Source organism: Leptidea sinapis, chromosome 20 (assembly GCF_905404315.1).
Source record: "Leptidea sinapis chromosome 20, ilLepSina1.1, whole genome shotgun sequence".
Classification (NCBI taxonomy): Eukaryota; Metazoa; Arthropoda; class Insecta; order Lepidoptera; family Pieridae; genus Leptidea; species Leptidea sinapis.
This window is the reverse complement of record NC_066284.1, coordinates 10,658,010-10,674,865: the sequence shown is the minus strand read 5'-3', so window position 1 is coordinate 10,674,865 and position 16,856 is coordinate 10,658,010. Positions and strand designations below refer to the sequence as shown.

At 33.1% G+C, this 16,856-nt stretch overlaps 1 protein-coding gene across 4 annotated transcripts in view; it reads left to right on the top strand.

Annotated features, from left to right (window-relative positions):
• LOC126970153 (zinc finger protein rotund) overlaps positions 1–16,856 on the top strand; it is a 244,507-nt gene that overhangs the window by 145,705 nt on the left and 81,946 nt on the right. The window lies entirely within an intron of this gene.

The following is a 16,856-nucleotide window of genomic DNA, read 5'->3' as shown; positions in this document are numbered from 1 at the left end:
TCGCAAAAATGCGGCCTGCCGGGACGAACGAAAGTCGGACAAACAAAAAGTCACATTGCCTAATACTTATTGCGTTTGTGTAAATTTTCGCATTCCAGAAGTGAGATCGCTTTTGCTACTGCCGATTCAGGAATAACAAACCTTTTTTGAAATAATTATAAATTTAAAAAACACAACGTTTGGTTATGATAAGTTTTAAATTAATTCACTTTGAAATTTTAAAAAGCTCGCAGAATATTTGAGTTAAGGTAACGTGTTTGGTTTGCTTTATAAGTTCTGTAAGAAATAATCAGATGAAACAAATACGGCAATATGAATAATGTATGTACAAGACTTGAAGAAGAATAGAAAGATGACAGTCTTACACTTCAAAATAAAAACATATTTTTCAGTAAAACATTGATGATTTAGTGTATCAAAAATTTTTTTTTTTAATGATTAGTAATTTATTTTTTATTGATTGTGTATGTAGTAAATTCACACCTACATAAGAAAACCTTTATTTTCTTTATTTATTAATAATAAACAAGCTTCGAAACTGACACTGAAGATCAATAAAAAGGTACTGATGAAATATCAAGCACTTCTCAGTAGGCTAAATGTCACCGAAGACTCTAGCCTACTTCACCGAAAGAGACATAGGCGAGTTTGACAGCTCAATCACATTCAGTATACACAAAACAAAGAGTTCAGCGTGCCTAAAATGATTTCACTTCAATAAAGTAACTGATTATTACATAGTAATATATATAACGTAATATATAACTTGGGAGTATTTCGAGCAATAAACTATGGAGTTTTTTCCGAAATAATTATACAAAAGCACATATTCAGGGGTATAAGTAAAGTAAATAATCATTACAACGTGCTCAATATTATTTACCATACATGGAACCAACAACAGAGCTGGTGCACTTGTGAAGCGGCTGAAAAAGCTAAAGCATGCAAATACAGGGGTCTAGGCTTCGAATATGATTTTATCTCATTCGGTGTCGAGACCCTTGGTCCGTGAGGTCCTAGCGCTATAAGGCTTTTTAAGGATATAGCAAAAAGGTTAGTCGACATCACAGGAGACCAAAGAGTTGGCAGCTATCTCGGACAAAGAATTAGTCTAGCCATTCAAAGGGGGAACGCTGCCAGTATCTTCGGAACCTTGCCTAAAGGGACTTCTTTTAATGATATATTTTAGTTATTATATTATATTTTTTAAGGCTTTGAGTTTTACGTTCATTATTTTATTCAATGTAAATATAATTTTATAATTCAATATTGATACAATATATTTCGAATGAAGCACATCCACAAAAAAGGTTTGTAAGCCCTACGTTCGCTTTAGAAATGGCCGACGTTTGCCAAAAATTTTAACCAGAGTCTAACTGTTTTTTAATTATCATGTTCGATAGAAAGGAATTCTTTGTCGATTTCTATTTTTTGGCGCTCGCGTCGCCTAGCTATCTTTGATGTGGTTTTATAGTCTATTTTCTAAATTTTTATACTAAACTATACTACAAAAAATATTTTAAATACTCAGTCGGAATATCCATCGCGATAATAAAGAATTACCAGATGATTTGTCGTTCTACCCGCCCATAGCACCTGTAACAATGCCTTACCCTTCAGGCTGGGTTGCACCTACTACAAAATCATCTTGCAGTACCGGTTAGAAAAAAAAATGTGTAATATTTTGACAATTTTAGATGACGTCATAACTTTAACTGTTACCCGTAACCGAGCAAATTTTGCCAGTTAAAGCTATTGTTTATTTAAAATAGCAAAATAGCGACCTGTCAAAAGTTTTCAATAAATATTCGATATTGACTTGATATTTCACTTTTTAACTTTAACTATGCTAAGAAATACGATGGTGCAACAAATTCCGCTGTTTATGTTAAAGTAGGCGTAAGCGTTACTGTTAACGTTAAGTTTGACTTAAACCTTAACAGCTAATATGATGCCTGAGCTGTTAATGCGCTTTGTGAATAAATGTGTACTAAAATTATTTATCTGACCAAGCATATTGTTTGTATTCTTGTGAATGCTAATTGGCATTACTGTTAAGAAAGTAATTTGGCCTCGTTTTGTGAATTGTAGTGGTCACCTCCTATCAAGTGAGGCCTATGCTTATCCTTAGATGGATAGCAATAATTGGTCCAGAAAAAGAAACTTTATCCTAAAATATAGAAATCATAGAAAACAAATCATATCGTATAACGACACTGACGTCACACGGAACTCCGACCAAAATCACTATCATCAACACCCTCAAGTGATCATACAAATATCTAACACTTATCAAATACCCCTAACGGATTCACAAACAAACTCAAAAACCCACTCTCATACAACCTAATAGAGTCTAACTTCGCATAACCAATACTTATGACAAAATTGGATCTCAACTAAGATTTGTCAAAATAATTCCTACCAAACGCCACGGCGATAGAGTTTATATTTGTTAGATTTTGACCTCTGTTAAAAGAAATCTTTAGGACAGTGCTGATGGCGATCTATTTATCAAGAAATAAAATGTCTTGCGACTATCAGTCAACTTCTGAAATGGTGTGTATTCTTTATTACTGGTCATTTGAAATTGCTTCGACATTATCGTAGGCGTAGAAGCATTTGTTCTTATCTGATATTATTACAAATCGCTGCTTTGCTTGGTATGAAACTTTAGAATGTTTTTGTACTGAAAATTATCCACAGCAATTACTGTTACAATTTTTATGGGCCTGTATAATAAATAGAATGTCAAGGTGATTTGGTTATGTCATAAGAAGCATAAAAGAAGATTGGCTTACTTTTTTTATGATAATAGGGGCAAGACGAGCAGGTCGTTCAGCTGATGGTAATTGGTACGCCCTGCTCATAACAATGCAGTGCCGCTCAGGATTCTTGAGAAACCCAAAAATTCTGAGCGGCACTACAATTGCACTCGTTACCTTGAGACATAAGATGTTAAGTCTCATTTGCCCAGTTATTTCACTAACTACGGCGCCCTTCAGACCGAAACACAGCAATATTTACACATTACTGCTTCACGGCAGAAATAGGCGCCGTTGTGGTACCCATAATCTAGCCGGCAACCTGTGCAACGGAGCCTACCACTGGTAAAAACTTGACTTAAAGTCCTTAAATATCGGTCTTAATAACTTAGTCCAGTTCCTCCCAAATAGTCTTTCCTTTTGTAATGACCGCTAGTCACCAGGTATGCTCAAAGCGGCCTCATTTGCGTTTATATTTCTGATTACAGTCTATGGCTTGCTCTGATATATGATCAGAATCACTCGTGTGGCCACTCCAGTTAACACACGCTTAACTTGAAGAGTAAACTGGTGTACACGCTGCACCTTATGATATAATTATTCCAATTGGTTCAGTAGTTTTCGCAGTATAATCAAAGGGAAAAACCGACACTCCATTTATTAGAATAGATTTATGCTTTATACGAACTGACCCGCCAGACGCTGTTCTGTCAATAGAAAAAAAATATGTAAGTACTCGGGAATAATGTAGTTTAAAACCATCGGAAATGAATAATTTAAGTACAGCTTCATGATTTTTTATATTTAAAGTATTAATAGGGATATAGTATGTTATCCTTAAGAGATAGACATACTATGCCATCGCCGCCCTTTCTGTAGACCTATATAAGATACACAATTCCACCATACTATACTATACCATGTAATATCTCAAAGGGCTTAGACAACGTTTTCGTTGAAAGCTCCCTCCCAGACGGCCCATTTTTTTCCGACACCAACAAATAACGTACAAAATATATAAAAAAAACTATACAAATTATATACTAAAACCTTCTTCGAGAATCACGATGTCCATTGGTGAAAACATGAGGAAAATCGGTGCAGTAGTTTTTGAGTTTATCGCAGACAGACAGACAAAAGACGCAGCGGAGGACTTTGTTTTATAATATGTAGTGATTACCTATAATATAATTTGTCTGACACCTGTCATAAAAACAACTATAAGACAAGAGTGTATACATGTAGGATCTATATAGAGCTGATGCAACGATAATGATTATTTTGCTTGAAAATAATAACACTTATGAATAAATTAAACAAAATGAATTATAATGATTGTCACAAGACGGTGCATGTGTCCATACTTAGCGCTCGGCCGGCTATCGGCAGGTGGAAGATGCACGCAATTAAACATTAAAACTTGTCACGGCATATTGTTAATTTTAATTGTAGTGTCCACTAAACGAGCGATTATAACTACCTTTTTTTACATTAAGATGACATTTTATAGTACGAATTGTACAGGACTTGAATTTCTCCTTTTGCTTCAGTGATATATGTGTCTGTTTATCGAGCAACGGGTTGCGGGTTCGATGCACTTAGGGAATAAAAGTTATAACATACTATATTTATCATATATGTATATCTTATTTTTCAATGTCTGAGGCTATACGACTTAATAGTGAATAGTATTATTATCTTAATATTAAATTCCGAGTGGACAAGGAACCATTATTAATAAATGTAACATCCATAAAGATTGGTTGGAACATTTTGTGAATTCATGAATTCTCGAAATTTTAGCAAAAATACGTAAAAAAAAGTCAGCGGCGCTTTATCAATGATAAAATCTTATATTTATACTATATACTATAAATATTATAGTCATCCGTTGAATATATTTAATGATTTCTGCAAAAGGCATGCAATTTTAACAAGGCCAACGAATTCTTTCGACAATTCAAAATTTAAGTCAATATATAAAATGAACATTTTATATATTTAAAAAAATTCTGTTAGATTTTGAATTCGGTGGGTAACCCTAAATTCGTCATGGATCATCAACAGAATTGGATTTTTGAAAAATAACCTGTGAAATTATATACGCATATAAGAATTAAAAAAAATAACTTCAAAATTTTTATTTATAAATGAAGTAACTAATTAATTCTCCAGATGCATCATGAGAACACAAATCTAGGCCTTATGTATTCAAATTTTATGAGTTTTCGTGTGTGTTAATTTCGCTAGCGTTATTATTATAATAATTATGGATTCCATTCTAAAAAATCCACTCTCATCATGTTAACCGAAACGCGCGAAAAATACCAAATAGAGAACCTTCATTTTGAGAAGTCGGTTAATAAAACGCGTGTTTAGCGGCGCTCTGCTTAAGCAAGCGTTAGACAGCTCTTGCAATTAGCAATTTTCATATTATATGTATTCAAGACCGTTAAACAGAGGCACTTAGATCATTGTGATAGCAACAATGAGGCTTATACGTTACCGACATTTTCTGTTATTTTCTTATCTTTTATTATTCGCTTTATTTATAATGCGTTGGAGGAAGTATACCTACTTGCTATTGTGGCGACAGCATGTTTTATCAACTAAATGTAGCGATGCATATCTATATATATAAAAATGAATTGCTGTTCGTTAGTCTCGCTAAAACTCGAGAACGGCTGGTCCGATTTGGCTTATTTTGATTAAATTTAAATTTGATGATCCTTTGATGTGTCCCCCGTCGATCAACACCTGTTTTTGTATCGCGATTTTTATATGATTCTGTTCCATCCATAGAAATAGTGTTGCAAGATGCCAATCGAATCTAATAATTATTATAGTACGATATATTTGGTAGAGAATCGGTCGTCATCTTCTTTTTACACCCCAAAAATTTCAATTTTGTTTCTTATTACTTTATATAGAAATACAACGTTTACTGGGTCAGCTAGTATTAAAATAAAAAAATAATTTTGTATGATTGACGTTATACCCTACTTCTTTTGGAATTTTAGGGAAAAATTATCAGAATGAAAATTGGGATGCGCGCGCACATCGTCACGCAAATTCGACATCCTGACGTTAACCGGTCAACTGGTTCATTTGTCAACCAAGCGTCACCACAACCAAGAGTCACCACAACCAATGGACAAAAATTAAATAAATATGAATAAATAATTTCAATTTATCAACAAGTTTAAAAGAAAATATTTACTAAACCAAACCAACAATAAAATAAAGAATTAATATGGAGTGTGACCTCCACTGCTTCAATGCTTTGTGCCATCCTTTGAATGAGGTTTTTTTATAAGTTCTTGGGGAATACGCTCCCATTCAGCCGTAATAGTAATTTAAAACTCTCGAATATTCTGTGGGGCTGGGTGATCAAAAACCGCGTGTAATTATATGATGTAGTTTTTACGTTAAGTTATTATTAACCAACTTCAAAAAAGGAGGAGGTTCTCAATCGTCGGTATGTTTTTTTATGTTTGTTACTTACACCGACTCCAAAAATAACAATAATCGTTACTAGAATTAGATTGTATAAAAATACGCAATTATTTTCAAACTTTTTAGTGCATATTATATCTATTGTTTTGGAATAGTGTTTTTGAAGTCGGTTGTTGTTTTGTTTAAAAAAAAATATATTATTATTAATTTCACCCGACGTTTCGTGACCTTTGCAGACACATGTTCAGGGAGACTAAGGTTAAAAACTGAAAAATTTAACTTTTAGAAATGTGGTTACACTCGCGTTGATACTGACGGCCATTCCCAATATTCAGTCTATCTCTTACTTGAGATAAAAATCGTATTTATCTTTGACTTTTCTGTCCCAATCAACTTATCGACGGTAACTCATCTTATCCGTACACGCTGTCTGTCAATGGGACGACGTATAGCTTACCAGCGATAGAAGTTTGTATGGAAATTGCAATTCACGCGTCCCAATATAAGGCGATAAGAATGACTTATCGGATATATTGGGCAATTCCAGATTATTGACACCTAATTACTGACAGTAGAAGGTAGTAATTTATCTCTATCTGTAGATATTGGGAACGGTCGTTAGAGACATAGAATGAGTTTGTCGGCTGCTTATAATTATATTTGCGTCATTTTGAATTATTCTTCCGACTTATAAACACATGAATACAATTTGTGTCTTAAGCATTTCTTAAGCAGTTTACAAAATAAACGCCGGGTCCCTTGTAGACCACTAATACCTTTGCGGGAATCTTTGCTAACAAACAGTAAACCGCATACGAAACAGCTTAGACAATTTATATTCTCTGTTGACAGAAAATACGTTCAGCAGATTGTGGGTGATACGTGGTATTATAACTTCTTTCCTTATATTTTTAAGAAATTAGATTTATTAATAATATTTTTTTTTATTATTAAATAGGAAGCCAACGTTATATACAATTTTATTTCTTATTCTAGAGCATAATCTTAAGAATAGATAGAAACTTAGATTAAGGATTGGTCTCCGCTGCGCTCCAACTACCAGTGGGAGGCTCCTTTGCACAGGAAGCCGGCTAGATTATGGGTACCACAACGGCGTCTATTTCTGCCGTGAAGCAGTAATGTGTAACATTACTGTGTTCGGTCGGAAGGGCGCCGTAGCTAGTTGAATTACTGGGCAAACGAGACTTAACATCTTATGTCTCAAGGTGACGAGCGCAATTGTAGTACCGCTCAGATTTTTTGGGTTTTTCAAGAATCCTGAGCGGCACTAGATTGTAATGGGTAGAAAAACTAGATACTGCAGACGTAGTCGCCAAGTCCGGCAACTTATACTACGCCCAAGTGACGTGCCACATGTTCTGTTAAACTTTGCTAATAATCGGAACTCAAATGCAGGGTTGCGTAGTAAAGCTTTGTAAAAATAATACTAAAAGAAATAAGAAAGACAGTGGGATCACTTATACGTAAGTATTTTGTATTTCAATAATTTCAATGTCAAATAACACGAAGTGTATGTTACAAAATTTTAAAGATGCCATTGCCAGTGTCAGGATGCCACGCACTCAAGCATCTAATAGTTGCAGTAATAAACAAGCTATTGGTCTTAGGTAGTGTGGTATCTAGTTGGAGCGCAGCGGAGACCAACCATTAATTAACGGATAGAAATTTTGTTATTTTTGATAAAATTGCAATGTTGCAGTAAGACCTGCTACAGTTGTAAAAGGTATTACCAAAGGTAAACCTTAAATAGTTTATGGAACCGAAAGTTGAACAAAAGAGTTAAGAAAAGAACTGATGGATCTTAAGTAGTTCTTAAGGAGGACCATTAATCAACTTTTGGTAACAATGGTTTTATATTTAATTCACATTGTCAGATTATCAAATAAATAAATAAATATTATTCACTTGCAGGCTTACTCAATATGCATAGTGATATATAGAACTAAAAAACAAAACAATACATAATACATAAATAAACATACTCTAAAAGTAGTAATTTTAAAATGAAACTAAGAGATATGATAGAATATTTAGATATGAAACTGTGTATTATATGTAATATTTTTGTGTTTTATTATGATATAATATAAAAACCGGGTCGTTCCGTGTCGAGGGAGCGTGTATGATCCATGCTTGTGAACGGTAACTGCATGAATGGTCATGTCATTGGAAACTTGGTTTAATTCACACCCTTGAGCTAACTAAACATTTCTTAACACTCTGGATATCTTAAGATAGAGAAATTTCTGTTATTTTTTCTTAAATAATTTATTGAACTTATAACGGGCGACGTAAGCCAAACTAACCCGTGGCGATTGGAAAATAAATCAAATAAAGTTTTGATTGGATAAATACTATTTTGACAATTTCGTTTTTAGTTTAACTATCCTTTAAATGATCAAAAATTTAAACTACTTCTAACGAGCGCCAATAATTCCCACATTCCTTTACAAATATACCTTTCTCATAAGCTTTAAGCTAAGCGTCTTTAGCATTCTCCACACTCGTCTAAGTATCTAACCCTTTAAGGGTGCACGCACGTAGGTTAAACACAGAATCTGAATGACAATGCCTTTGTTCGCTAATAGGCGTTGCGGTGCGAATCCTTCTTTGTGGATCAGATAATCCATCATTATAATAGAGATCTAGGGATGGCGCGCCTCTATCTTACGCGTTATGTCGATAGATTCACGAATTGTATCGATATTACTAGTTGAGTTGTGCAACTATAGTTTAATACATATTTCTAGTAATTTTAATATAAAGTAGTCAATGAAATTATAAAAATTAGTTTATTTAATTTGAAAGTAAGTTTTTAGTATCTGATTATATTGAAATCAATTTAAAATCTATAAAAGATCACTAGATATTACAAATAATTGTTTGTCATAATAAACATTGTATGTAGGTATGTATAGTTAAGATACGATTTGGGACTGAATGATATAAATGAAAGAATATTTAAAACTATATACTTTATTTGATTGCATATTACTAATAATATCTAATAAACTTACATAAAGTCATACTTAATAACACACATAATATATGTACTTTCAAAGTACTACTACTAGGTTATATATCACATACCAGGAGATAAACAGCACCCTCATCTCGTCATTATTTTTTACAAAACTATTGTAAATCTATAATTTACATATTAAATACTAGTAACACTGCCAAACGTTTTTGTAAAATAAAAGCCATGGTCACATTAAATTTTTAAATAAAACCATTTTTATCGATACGCCAATCTCGTCACTACATATAAATCAAACAGTAGATTGATGGTATTATGTCAACATGCACAATCATAAAGTGCATTTTTGCATAATAATCCTAATGCTTGTCAATTATTGAATAAAACATTACCAACAGATGCGATGTGAGAAAGAATTTTCGGGACACTTGAGGTAATTTGTCATTGGCAAGTCCTGACACGGAGTATGGAAATAGGTGATTAGGAAATTTGCATTTCGTAATGTGGGAAAGTATGTTCGTAGGATTTTGATAGATTTGGTCGATTAATTTACTAATGGGTCGATCTGGTGTAACTGTAACGGGTAAAGCTTTTATGGAAATAAGGGAAAGAATTGGGTTGCCTGAGAGACATTTGCCTTTTGTATAGCAGTTAAATTATTTATTAAATTTGTAATATTAATTCGGGGCATTAGGTACTACTGCCAGCATACCATATAAATATATCTGCCAGAAAACAGGAGAGCACTTGTACTGTTATTTTCGAGTTTGAAAAGTTGTAGGTGCCAGCCAGTATAAATGTATCTTCCAAAACCAGCTAAATTATTTTTTTGATCAAATAATATATGACTAACAAACCTGGGCTGTGACTAAAAACTAAAATATACTAGAAGGTGGTAAAATAAAGAATGAGAAGAGTTTCAAAAGAAAAGAAGGAATAAGATTAGGTGATAGGAAGATAAGATAGGACATTGATGGATGAAGTGAAGTTACAATAACCAACCATCAGAGTGGAAGACATATTACAAGAATAAGGATAGCTCTAATTTTGATAGACAAAAGACAACAGAAAAAAATTGACAAAAATCGAGACGAAATGACAACCACGAGATTGAAAAAGGGCAGACAAGACATGAGATGAGAAGTCGATATAAAGAAAAACAATGCTATTTGGAGAAAGATTCTTTTACACAAAATGGCTCAGTCACTACTTCGTAGCTAATACCCCACCAAACCATCACTGAAGTCGGATAGTGCACATTGGGAAGCTTCCTTAGAGCTTTGAGCATAAATACGGTCATTTTGTTTGTTAAAATGTTGATAAATTTAAAAAAAAAACTGTCCAGATCTGACAATGGCAACCATGAGAAAACCATAAGTCTTAAATTTGCTATAAGTCCGTGTGCTATAAATTTACGAATAACTCAATAGCGCGCGAACCGTTTTCGATAATTCTTTTTATATTCGAAAGGATATGCTTCAAAGGCAGTTTTGTGAGAGTTTGGTTAAGTTCTGATTATGGGATCCATGACAAAGTTACGGTTCTCTTCAATTCTTAGGAGCAAATTACTAGGCCGAATCTTTTTTATGCTATCCGGATATTATTTTGAGTCACCTACCATAGCGTCGTTATGGTCAAGTAATTGTTATAGTCAAATACGATGATCAATGGAAGTCCTTAACGACTTACAGTAAGGGTGCGTTCTGTGGCAGAATTTATAACTGTCTGTAATAAAATTGCAATGCGCTTACGTTAATTACTGCTTTGCAAAATTTGGTAGATCTACACAAGTTTAGACAAATTATTAGTTAGTGTAGTTCAGATTCACTAATAAACTAAAAATAACAAAAAAACAAAACTTCAAAAACACTATTCCAAAACAATATATATTATAATATGCACTAAAAACTCTAAATATAATTGCGTATTTTTATACAATCTAATTAATGAATCTACCTCTAGTAACGATTATTGTTATTTTTGGAGTCGGTGTCAGCCAAGGCAGGTTTGTAACTACATAGGTGAGATGTGCTTGAGTGGCACACGTGATGTGAGGAGGCGAGAGGTGAGAGCGGGGCCGCGGCGAGAGGACACCGATTCCAAAAATAACAATAATCGTTACTGGAATTAGATTAATAAATTACATTATATAAGAATACGCAATTATTAAAGTTCAAATTTTATCATATCGTCTCAAACTTTTTCGTCTGTGTGTTGCATGTCGCGTGACGGTCGGGCGGCGCCTATAGTTCGCAGCAGCCGATCGTGTAGTATCTAGACTATTACTCATTTTAACCATGGCTAAAACACAGAGTTCAATAAAAATAATAGTTGGAGACTTAGTCGAATTTTATTATGTCCCATTATCATTCCAATTTTCCAAGTATAAAACTAAGATTGATAAAGCGATTTTTATACCCTTAATGGAATATTATTCCAAAAATTTTTAGTTAAATGTCTATAATGTGAAAAAAAGTTTAACTTTTACCGTGGTTTCACAAAACTACACAGTGCATATTATATATATATTATACCCACAAGGGCACTTCTTATAATATTTTTATTTGTATATTAGGATAAGTTTTTGTATAATATACGTTAGAATTCAAATTTTTTTTTCAAACCATGTTATGAAACTCACCCCATAACAGTAGGGCTATCGCTCAGCCTCACCTATCTCGTAAGTTCGAGATATTGTTATTGTCTTATATAACAAATCTTAAGCAGCACCCGGTAATTACCTCAAATCCAAACAGCTGTCATGCAAAATCGGCTTTTGATAATCCTACCGTTTCTAACCCTTCAATGTGTTCAATGGGTTTGTAGGTTCGCCTATTATAAGATTATTGGGTATTGATCTATTGTGGAGGGCGCGAAATGGCTTAAGTACCTCTTATAAAATTCTTTGGCTTTGTATGAAGATGTTTTGGTATTAACGATTTTATCTCGTGTATGAAAGTGTCAATATACAATTAATGAAAAGTAACTGAAGGATAACTTTATATTCACAGATTTTTAGAGTTAACAGACTTCTTTTGGCGCGTGATGGAATAGTAATAATTCTGGTTTTCTTAATACAAAGCTCGCGGCTTATATTGTTAAAAATATTCTTTTTTAAGACACCAAGTGACGAAACAGGCAAAATTTACTTTTGTATGTGATACGCCCTGTCCGTTACAACGCAGTGCCGCTTAGGATTGGGACACTTTCAGAGAAGATGTTTTGCCCTTCCCAGTCCTGTCTACACGAACATGATCGAATAGCATGTTGTTTCATGCAACGCATACCGCCTGTTGACGACAATCAAGAGAAAGTGATAATATTGAACGAAAAATAGTGTGCAGAAATTACATAAAACTTCTTCCAGGAAATACGTTACTTTTTTATTATTTTACAATTTATTATTTTTTACTTACTCATGTAAGTCATTGCGTATTTTTATTGCATCACTAATATAGATTGTAATTAAAATAATTTGTAGAATGATGAAACTGTAAATGTTGGTTTAAAGGAGTGGAAATGAGTTTCTTGCTACTTCTTCTCATTTAAGCTGAGTCTTTTTGAAGTGTCATTTTTTGAACGAAATAAATATCTTTTACTATCATTTAAAACCAATGAGACTTTACTTCATAGCGTGAAATCTTTCCAATGTCATTAATATTTAATAATAATGGCGCTTTAACAGTTTCATGACAAATGAAGCCAACATGACATTCTGTTTCATACCAGTTTTCCATTAGACAGTTGTAAAACTCGAAGCTAATAATAAAGATATTTTTCATTAAAAATTATGATTGATTTATTTAAATTATATATGTGTGCTGCTTTAAGGAGTCTCGAAGAGAAGAAAAAAAGAAAGACTCACGTAATTGGAAATGGTGAAACAACTGCCCTTGGACATCCGCAAAACCAATATTACTATTTGTTCTACCATCGTTGTACATATATCTAATTTGTATCTATTTCTTGGGGTGGATGCGATGGGTTTATGGCGTCCGTTACCAAAATAGATCTGGCACGTACCTCTGAGAGAGTATAACTCAGGTCTTGCGGTTACATTGCCAGTTTCATTGGCACTTTACATGTCCACCGGTTGGCGTGTCTTGTAACCTGGTTTATAATTTAAGGGTAATTACGGGTTGAAGTCGGTTTATATATATTATTTCGTTTGGACTCTTTACGGGTTGTTTGTAACGCGTTCTATTAACTGGTTAATTCCGCAAGTGCCGATACGACACTAGCGCGTACCCTACAAAAGATAGACCGTATCTAAGGTTCGCTCGTCGTGTGCAGTGTAGTTATACAGAAATTAGATAAATATCACTTAAATTGAAACTATACTCTGACAAATTACTCGGCGATCGAAAAACTGTCCGAAATCGGTTTATCCAACAAAACCTTTATTATAAATTTTAATAATAAAAACCATTAAATTTCGGTTAAAGGTAGAACAAAACCAAACGAAAAGTTTTCGTTGTGCTTTAACGTTAATCGGTTAGAATTTTTTCCGGTTTCCAAGCCGTGCTGCCTGTGTAATTAGGCATTAAATTAAAATTTTAGTTTAATCTTTGCCTCTTTTATGTTGTTAAATCTTTTATAAAATAGTTACATCGTTATTCACTTACTTTATTAAAAAACTTAGATTATGTTTATTATAGCCAAAAATTGATGACACATTTTTAATTGCAATATAGGATCACTGTCTTTTCTTTTCTTTTTGCATTTGCGTGTGTGTGTGCTGATGTTGAAATGGGTTGGTGCGTGTATTAGTGGCTAATATATATTTGAAATCCTTTGGTGAAATCCGTCCAAAATGATCTTAATTTGAAAACCTTTCCAAATTAAGATCATTTTGGACGGATGGAACAGATCTAATTAGAAATAATATATTTTTTAGTTTAGTGGATATTTTGTCCCTACCACCAAAACCGGACTCGAACTTAAATTATATTAACATCGATAAGTCTTACTTTTGAATATATTTGTACAATTATGCATGAATTATAATTAATATTTTTAATGGAAGTGAAGAACAGACGAGTCAAGTAATGGTATGTTATCCCATATTTTCCTGCAACATCAATGTGCTGAGGGCCTAATGAAATAGCGAATAAACGTAATTTGACTTCGAAAATCGAAACGCATTGGTACGTGGTGGTTGAGGATCGAACCGGAGGCAACGTGGTTAGGGGTAAACAGTGCAAAAGTACAAAATTGCAAAAGCACAGTAAAAAACAACCTATTGTGCCACTTTTTCTATGTATCGTACCATCGGTAAAGTATGTGCAATTTTTAGAATTTACCAATAATTTGTGAAAATACTGCATCCAAAAAATCATAGAGATACTGAGATATTCTGATGTCGCCTACCCTGTTAGTGAATCTTTTTATTAAAATGAATTCCGTGAATTAAGTAAACAGACTGATACAAATATAAAGAACAATCTTGCAAACAATAGAATCCACGACTATCTCGAAATAGAATCCAATGATTGAACAATAACGTCAAGTTTGTTTACACCACAGACCGCAAATCAACGTAATTCTCCTCTGTGGTCATCACAAAAACAATTTCCTGCTAATCGGTTGCATCACCCTGATCACCGCACGCGACTCTGCTATCGATCAATAGATCAATAACTTTATGATCGTCAAACCCTTCATCGTTTATGAAATTCAATATTGCATCATTGGGGTACGATTGTGTATGTACAATATACGTTCCATTCAGGTTAAAATGGTCTTCGATTTTATTATTGTTATCGATATCAGCGTGTGTCGCCATTCATGTAGTCAGTTTGTGTATTTCAATTATGATCTACAAAACTATTGTAATAGCAATAATTAGTTTAAGCAAACTGTTACTATCAATTCAAACACTTGATAAATAAAGATATGTATATGTACTATTAATTCCAATAATACCTTTCCCAATTCTTGAATAAATGTTATAGTTTCTATTGCAATAAAAAAACAAAAACTACAAAATATTTTAAAATATATAAATAATCAAATTAATTTCATCGATGATGAAGCATTTTTCAAACCATGTGCTTACTTTTCAATAGCTTATATTAGCTATTTTTTTATTTATTTAAAAACATGTTTAACGGTTACAGTTGAATGATAAAATCATTAACCACCGTTTGAAAATTACGCAACAATTATAATAACAAAACATGCAATTAAATCATGCGGACAGCCTCACCCTGTTTCTCACGTTTTTTTTTAATTACAAACAAGCAGATGTTTTGTATCGCGATAAAAAATAAAAGATCTATGAAAGAAAAGTTTCTTAATATTCATCAAACAAAGAATAATCAATGATGACGAGCAACAAAACCGGAATTCAATTAGATATACAAAAGAAATCGTCGTGGGGACACAGTTCTTGTTTGAGACAACTTTAATTATTCACCTTACAAAGATTCTCGCGAAGAAAACCTCTCACGCGATACCGAAAGCATCGCTAATGACACACACAATGCTAACACAAAAAAACGTGACCCTCAAAGAATTTATGAATGAAATTAAAAATTTCGATGTCCTTAAAATAAAACTCAAAGTAAACACATGTACTTCAAAAGACAGTATTGAAATTTCATATGCAAAACAGATTCGCGAAGAGGAAGGGTGGACGGAACTGGATATGCAAATCTTCGTGCGAAGTAAAAGTAAAAAACAAATAGTGAAAAAACCGCTTCTATGGGTGACTGATAAACATAAAAACAATTTTTGCATTGTTTAGTCATCCTTGCATATATTAAAAAGTATAGGACCCTGGTTCGTCCCTTGTGGAAGATGTTTCTCACAGGCTAACTTCGTATGCAAATTATAGATACTACTTAATCTTTTATTTTAATAGCGTCTTATTGTGTTAGGTCTTTTGAAAAAACTGTGGGGTGAATGGTAAGATAAAAAATGATAGAATAGAATTAATGATTCAACGTATGCAAATTAGTGTCTAGGCCGTTTGTGTATGTGGGAATAATGCAAAATTTTGGGGTAGTTAGAATCCCTTAAGGCGTATTGATTAATTGCTGTTAGACAAGACACATTTTCATGTATTGCATATATATTTCATGAATCGTGATCAACCATGGGTTATTGTTATATAAAATTAATATTTATAAATATTTAACAAAATTAAATCAGAAATGTATTTAATGGTCAATAAGTTTTCAATTTTGTGCCTTGAGTAAATTATTTCAAATTTCATGACGGTATTCTCACCTCTCACTAGTTACAAGGTGAATTAACTGTAGTATCTATTCAATAGAAACCTTACTCCAACCTCAAGAATGTCACATATGAAATTGATAGCTGCTTTAACTGCCAAATAATCGCATTATGATCACAAGTCACAAGATGTAGATACATCTAAGCCCCGATTCTACAAAACTACATCTTGGTAACGATTATTGCTGGGCATTTATTTTCGCGATTTGTGGACTATCATTAGAATATTCAGATATTGAAATATATCTATGGGATTAGTTGTAAGAGGTATTTATTTATAATATTTAATTTGATTATTTAAGAGTCTCGATGTTTTAAAGGACACGTTAAAGTAGGCCTTCTAAAATAAAATGTGGTGTTCCAGGGTTAAACGAGGGGCAGTGTTGAGCTTTTAT